A 7121-nucleotide genomic window follows, 5' to 3' on the forward strand; every position below is an offset into this window, starting at 1 on the left:
TGAGACTGGAGATGGCCTTGAAGGGCATATTAAGAAATGTGCACTTTAGGGCGCCTGGGTGGCTCAGTCTAAATTAAGCATCTGACCTCGGCTCAGGTCATGATCTCACAGTTCATGGGTTCAAGCCCTGTGTCGGGCTTTTTGCGGGCAGCACGGAGCCCACTTAGGATTCTCTCTCTCTGCCTTTCCCAATGCTCTCACGCTCTTTCTCTCTCTCAAAATAAATAAACATATAGGAAAAAACAGAGTTGAAACTCGTAAATTTGGTTTGAATTTTACAAAGATCACTTATATTGTGTATAAAGAATAAACTTCAGCGGCGCCTCAGTGGCTCAGTCGGTTAAGTGTCCAACTTCAGCTCGGGTCATGATCTTATGCAGAAGGTAAAGTGATTGACAGTGCCTTGAGATAAGTGATATATACTTATCATGGGACCCCCCCCCCCCCACTGGCAGGGGTCTCAGGTAGCTTGTTGGTTAGGTGATGAATCTCTGATAAATGAAACATAGCAGTTTTGACCTGAATGATAACAAAAGTCAGCATTACAGAATATTCTTCCCAAGTCAAAGAAGCACCCAGTGAAAAACTTTTAGGTATCAAGACGCTTGGTTTTTCTAGAAACAGAAAAAAAGACCAAGATGGCTGAAGTTCTGGGATTGGGAGTAGATGAAATCAGAGATGAAGGAACAAAAACATGTGGGGTCTTCTATGAGGTGGAGTGGTGTCATTTACTGAGATTAAAAAGAAATTCTGGAAATGCAGAAATGTTATTCAAAAAAGAACAAAACCCCAAACAAACAAAAAACCTGGAGTACAAATTTAGAGAAAACCCAACCATTTAGCATGTTAAGTCCAAAGTACTTGTGGGGCAATCCAAGTGAAGTCACCCAGGAGGCTGGCACCTGGGAGAAAGGTCCAGTTGGCACACAGATGTAGTAATTGAAGCCATGGGAGCTGGAAGTTGGGAGAGTGTATAAAGTGAAAAACAGGCCTGGGACAGAGTCCTAAGGGACCCAGCAAATTTCAGTGAGAGAGAAGGAGCATTTAGAACCAAAGAAGAAAAAGTAGGAGAGGGTGTGTCACAGAAGCCAAGGGAGGAGATAGATAATACTCAATTTAACAAGGATATACATAATAATATCAGATAGTGGTAACTGTTATGGAGAGAAATCAATCAAGGTAAATAGGGAAATAGGAAAAGTGGGTGGGGAGAGCACATTTCTTCTTTCCTTTCAAATGGTGGAACAAGGCAGGCTTCATTGACATTTGAATAGAAATGTGGGCAGAAGTGATAGCCAGTAGTGTCTAATATTGCTGAGAAGCAAATTACAAGCTGAAAAGTGGTAATTTTTGACAGCTGGTTTATGTGATGGGAAAATATGCAGCAGTTAAAAATGTTTTTGAAGAATAAATGACTTGGAGAAATGTCTGTATTATAATTGCAAGTGAATAAAAAGCAGAAATTTATATGTAGTATTAACCTAAATTTGAAAAGTAATTTAAAAATAATTTCCAGAAGGAAATATCCTGTTCTGAGGGCATCTATGCATGGTGGGATAATGGGCAACACTTATCTCTATCATGTTCAAAATTTCTGCAGAGATGTTTTTAATTAAAAAAAAAAAAGTTTTTATTTTGCTGTGAACATGACACATGATGAAGAATAAGGAATTATTCTAAAAAGCTACCATCCAGGCGTGCTTGGGTGGCTTAGTTGGTTGAGTGACTAAGAAACGTGTGTGTGTGTGTGTGTGTGTGTGTGTACACATATATATTTTTATCATTATGGCAGCTTTTAGGACAAGAGGCTCAAAATCACCAACTAATTAAAACCAAGGCTCAATTTCCTTCAGCAGTGCATGTAACTCTTAGGAGCTTTGCAGTTGAGTGTGACCCTTGAATATCAATCTCATTTCATAATTGGATGCACGATCTCTCTCAAATATGCAGTTTGGTCAAACAAAAACACACTCAATTTTCCTATACTCTCTTGGCATAGAGATTTATACTAACAATTAGTCTTAATTAGAGTTAATATTTGGGACAGGCAGTCTAGATTTCAACTTGCTCTGTTCCATATTGGGAATATTCTCTTGCTGTCCCAGACAGGACAGCAAAATAACAGCTGCTAGTAAGCCAGACCTGCTGGCTCAGTGCTAACAGAAAGGAAAGAAGCTTGTGGCACCTGGGTGGCTCAGTTGGTTGAGCGTCCACCTTCCACTCAGGTCATAATCTCACAGTGAGTTCGAGCCCCATATCAGGTTTTCTGCTGTCAGCCTGTCAGCACAGAGCCTGCTTCAGATCTTCTGTCCCCTGCTTGCATTCTCTCAAAAATAAACATCAAAAAGAAAAAAAAAAAAAAATAAAGGCAAGGGATGGGGCGCCTGGGTGGCTCAGTCGGTTGAATGTCTGACTTCAGCTCAGGTCACAATCTCGCGGTTCGTGGGTTTGAGCCCTGCGTCGGGCTCTGTGCTGACAGCTCAGGGCCTGGAGCCTGTTTTGGATTCTGTGTCTCCCTCTCTCTCTGCTCCTCTCTTGCTCACACTCTGTCTCTCTCTCAAAAATAAAGATTAAAAAAAAAATTTTTTTTTTAGGCGGGGGGAGAAAGGAAAGAAGCAAACCCCTCTGAGTTCTTGATAACCATGCACAAGTTTTTCAGGACCTTTGCAGTAATCCTGAATTCCTTGGGAGTCATCGGTGTTGCACCTTCTCAAAGCTGCATTCTTTGGCATTATTAGTGTAACTATGGCTTCCCAAATTCCAGTTGGAAAGATACTTAACAAAAACATGTTGAATTACAGTCTAAATTCACTTCTTGCAGATTATGTTTGTGAAATTGCTTACTACAATTTATTAGTAACCCTCAAATCAGAACTTCTGTTGCTTTCATGGGCATGTGTATGTTGCAGAGTAGCAGCAAATCTGTCATCAGACATGTATGGGCCCAAATGAAGTGAGACCAGGTGACACTGTCTTATCTCTGCTCTCATACTGTAAACAAGTGCCCTTTTCATGGTATATATTTTTTGCATTATATATTTTTGCATGGTATATTTTTTTGTTGGTGATTTTGCTGTTTAAAACGGTCCCTAAGTAGTGCTGTGTAGTGGTTGTTCCTAAATGCAAGAAGGCACTGATGTACCTTACTGAGAAAATGTTAGGTAATATTTGTTCAGGCCACGTGCTGTTGGTTGAGTTTAATGTTAGTGAATCAACAACAGATTCTAAATATGTTAAAACAAGTTATGTATTGATCAATTGATGAAAATGTGACCAGAGGTTCACAGGAACCCAATCCTAGATTCCTCCCAGATGCAATGCTACAATATTCACTAATTCAGTGTTTGACTTTATAGAAATAACTGCGAGTAATAAAAATAAACTATATACAGTTACATAGTAGTGAACTAGAAATTAGAATATTTAGGACAATGGGTGTACCATTTAGAGCTTTAAAATTACAAATTTAAAAGACTGCATACAAAAAATATCGTATTACTCCATTATTACTCATCTCTAAGTATATGGCTGACTGTAGTGCATTGTTTTTGATGTTGAATTCAACTGAAATATAAATCTCAATCTTCTAATCCTCTGTAATACCTACCCACCTCCTTTCCTTTTTCCTCCTATTTCTTATCATCCTTTCCAGGATAATTGCTCATGGCCTCAAATACTCTCTTCCAATCAGAAAACTCAAACCTAAATTTCTAATCTTTACATTTTTTCTGGCTCTGGATTTGTATTCCAAATGCCTGTCTGACATATCCACAAATTTCCCTGTTACAAACCATGCCCAATGTTACAAACAAAACTCATTTTTTCCCCTCCATAAGCCATTCTTTTCTGCGTATATACTCATCTGAAGTAATGAACTTTCTTATCATATAAACCAGAAGTTTACCCTCACAACAATCATTTTTTTTTTAATTTGCATCCAAGTTAGTTAGCATATAGTGCAACAATGATTTCAGGAGTAGATTCCTTAGTGACCCTTACCCATTTAGCCCATCCTCCCTCCCACACCCCCTCTAGTAACCCTGTTTGTTCTCCATATTTGAGTCTCTTATGTTTTGTCCCCCTCCCTGTTTTTATATTATTTTTGCTTCCCCTCCCTTATGTTCATCTGTTTTGTATCTTAAAGTCCTCAAATGAGTGAAGTCATTTGAGATTTGTCTTTCCTGACAGTCTTTTCTTAAAAAAAAATTGTTTATTTTTGAGGTGGGGGGAGGGTCAGAGGGAGAGAGTGAGGGAGACACAGAATCTGAAGCAGGCTCCAAGCTCTGAGCTGTCAGCACAGAATTTGATGCAGGGCTTGAACTCATGAACCGTGAGATCATGACTTGAGCCCAAGTCAAAGAGTCGGACACTCAACTGAACCACCCAGGCGCCCCTCAGTGAGAAACTTTATAGATGCTTAATATATTTTATAATCTAATCCTACGTTATTAGCCTGAGATCCATTTCTAACAAGCTCCTAGGCAATGCTGAGGACCGTAATTTTCACAAAGACCACAAAGCAGGAAGTATTATATGGAAGTCTAAGAAAGAGATGACACTGTAGTAAAAGTTTTTGTATGGGGGGGCAGGTGTGGTGGTAAGACTTAGACCGGAAGGTAACTAAATTTAGAAACTCCAGTTACTAAGTCTATCTTAGGTGCATATTCCACTCTTCACCTAATGTTCCTTGTTCCTTGCCTTTTATGCATCCATCCCATAACAGGTAATGTAGAACATCCTTATTGTAGCATTTCCTGAATTACCAGTGTTTGCTGTAATTTTCTCTTTGCCCAAGTTATTTAAGAACATTCCAAAAATTCCAAGTGTGTGATTTTCCAACATCTAAACTTAGCTTCAAGGCTGTCTTGCAATGTGGTCATTTGTGCAATGTGATCATACATTAAAGTTTTCTCTGTATCCTAATGTTAGATCATTTAGACATGTTTCAGGATAATCTGAAAATACAAATGAAGTAGCAAAGTAATACATACTATACATACATACACACACACACTCCTATTTAATTACTTTATCTCCTTTCACTTACTTTACTGAGGACTATAAATGTTTAAGTCAAGAGTCCATCAGTTTTTGCCATATGTATGTTAAGAATTACTTTATTAAATACATCAAACACAACAATTTTAAGTCTACATTTAAAATGACTTATGTATACATCAGTAAAACTACCACTCAGATACTGAACATCTTACATATGAATGCCACGTTATTTACCACATAAAGCTTAAATATTACATCCTACAGCTTTACACTTTGTTATAGCTTAAATTCTGATAAGAACGTTGCTCCTACTTCAATTTCTAGGACTTTGTTTCCTTGCTGTTTTTCACACTTCCTCTCCAATCCATAAAGCTGGTATATTCTAATTTACCCATAACCTTATCTCAGTGTCAAATTTACTTATAATGAACTACTACCTGAAGCAGGAACTACTGCTTTTCTCTGGACAAGATGTACACAAAACAAAGTTTTCATCTACCACCTCCCCAACCAGGGATTTAGAAATTTTCTTTTTACACAGTATTCACATTACAGATAAAATTGTTACTTTTTTCCCGTCTATAATTAAAAATAGAGGACACAAAACTGTACCGATTTCCCATTTTGTCAGATTAACACTTGGAATGCCTTTACTGTGTCCTGTCCACACTGACAAAGCCCTTTTATTTTACTTATGTTTAGCTGAAGAACTTGCATATCTTTGTCTACAATGCATACTAAAAATAACAGCTCTTACTTGCTTTCTAAATTAAACATTTACCACACCTTTGCAGTTTAAAATGAGAGAAACTGAAATTTTACATTGAACTTCCAAATCTATTTTTTGCACTTAGTCTTATAACCCCACATCTAACAAGTTAATCTTAAGGCTGTTTTAACTAGCTTTAATGCTTACCCACTTTTTTTTTACCCTATTTTTTTCATACAATTGCTTCACTACTCTTGAATTGTTTTAACTTATGGTTTTTATGGGTTGCAGTAACATCATTTAACAAATTTTTCAAGGGCAGCATTTGGGTAATATACTTTATACTTTAACTCCTGAGTATCTGTGAATGTCTTCCAGTTGCCCTCGTATAGAAATAACTTAGCAGGATACAGAATTCTTGGCTCAAAATTATTTTCCCTTAAACCTCTGTAGACATTGCTTGTCTTTTTGGCATTCGGAGCTGCAAAAGAAATTTCGGGTCAGTCTTTTACCCCTTTATGAGTAACGTGCTTTCTCTAAATACTCGTAGAATTTTTTATCTTCCAGTTTAACGTCACTAGGGTATGTCTAAGTGTTGCTTTCTTTTCGTTAAGTTCTGGTAGCCTATGAGCTTTTTTCTATTTGCCGATCTAGTTAGTCCCTCAAATCTGGAAAATTTTCTACTATTGGTTCCTAAATTTTGTCTCTGCTTCAATTGCTTTGTCACCTATTTCAGGTAGTCTTATTATGCGTAGATTGCATCTCTTGGACAGATTCTCTAGTTGTCTCTTCTATCTTTTCCCTTTTTTTCCTCATGCTTAGTTTCTTTTGTTTTTCATTTATTTCTGTAATTCGTTTTTCTGGCCGACAGGGTTTGCATGTTTCCGTTCTCTTTCAATTCTCTTATACTTTTCCAAGTGCTCTGACAGTAGCCTCTTTATCTTCGAGCATAGGTCTGTAAGCTCCTGTACCATATGATGGTCCATCCTTAAAACCTCTTCGGTTTCCACTTCTATATCCATTTCAAGAGGCGGCATTTTCTCAATTGTAAGCGGTTTCTGAACTCAGGTATTACGACCTTTAAAACAATGAACAAAACTTAATTCCTTACCGTTTGAATGACTCAGCCCAAAGACTCCCATTGATAATTATTAACAGTTTTACTTCTATGTTTTCTTTTTCTTCCTTACCTTTTGAACAGCACTTCTCAGGAATTTGACCAAAAGAAACGATTAGAGAACGCCGCCCGTCTGAAGACCAAACGAAAGATAACGAACTTCCAAAATGGCTCCCGTCACGTCATCACTGCGCGCCTCACGTCAGAGCCGGTAGCCTGACGCGTAGCTTTATTCCTGAAGGAGCTATAGCGCGCTAGCCAGTCACGAAGCAGCAAACTGCAGCGGTCAAGCCA

General features: G+C 38.0%; 1 long non-coding RNA gene across 1 annotated transcript; it reads right to left on the reverse strand.

The window, feature by feature from the left end:
* Nucleotides 1-5101: 5101 nt before the first annotated feature.
* LOC102952815 lies at nucleotides 5102-7112 on the reverse strand. The gene is made up of 2 exons (XR_445324.3): nucleotides 6901-7112; nucleotides 5102-6788 (listed from the first exon to the last, which is right to left on the reverse strand). It is a non-coding gene; the product is annotated as an uncharacterized LOC102952815 (long non-coding RNA).
* Nucleotides 7113-7121: the final 9 nt, after the last annotated feature.

This window comes from Panthera tigris, chromosome F2 (assembly GCF_018350195.1).
Source record: "Panthera tigris isolate Pti1 chromosome F2, P.tigris_Pti1_mat1.1, whole genome shotgun sequence".
In the NCBI taxonomy this organism is placed as follows: Eukaryota; Metazoa; Chordata; class Mammalia; order Carnivora; family Felidae; genus Panthera; species Panthera tigris.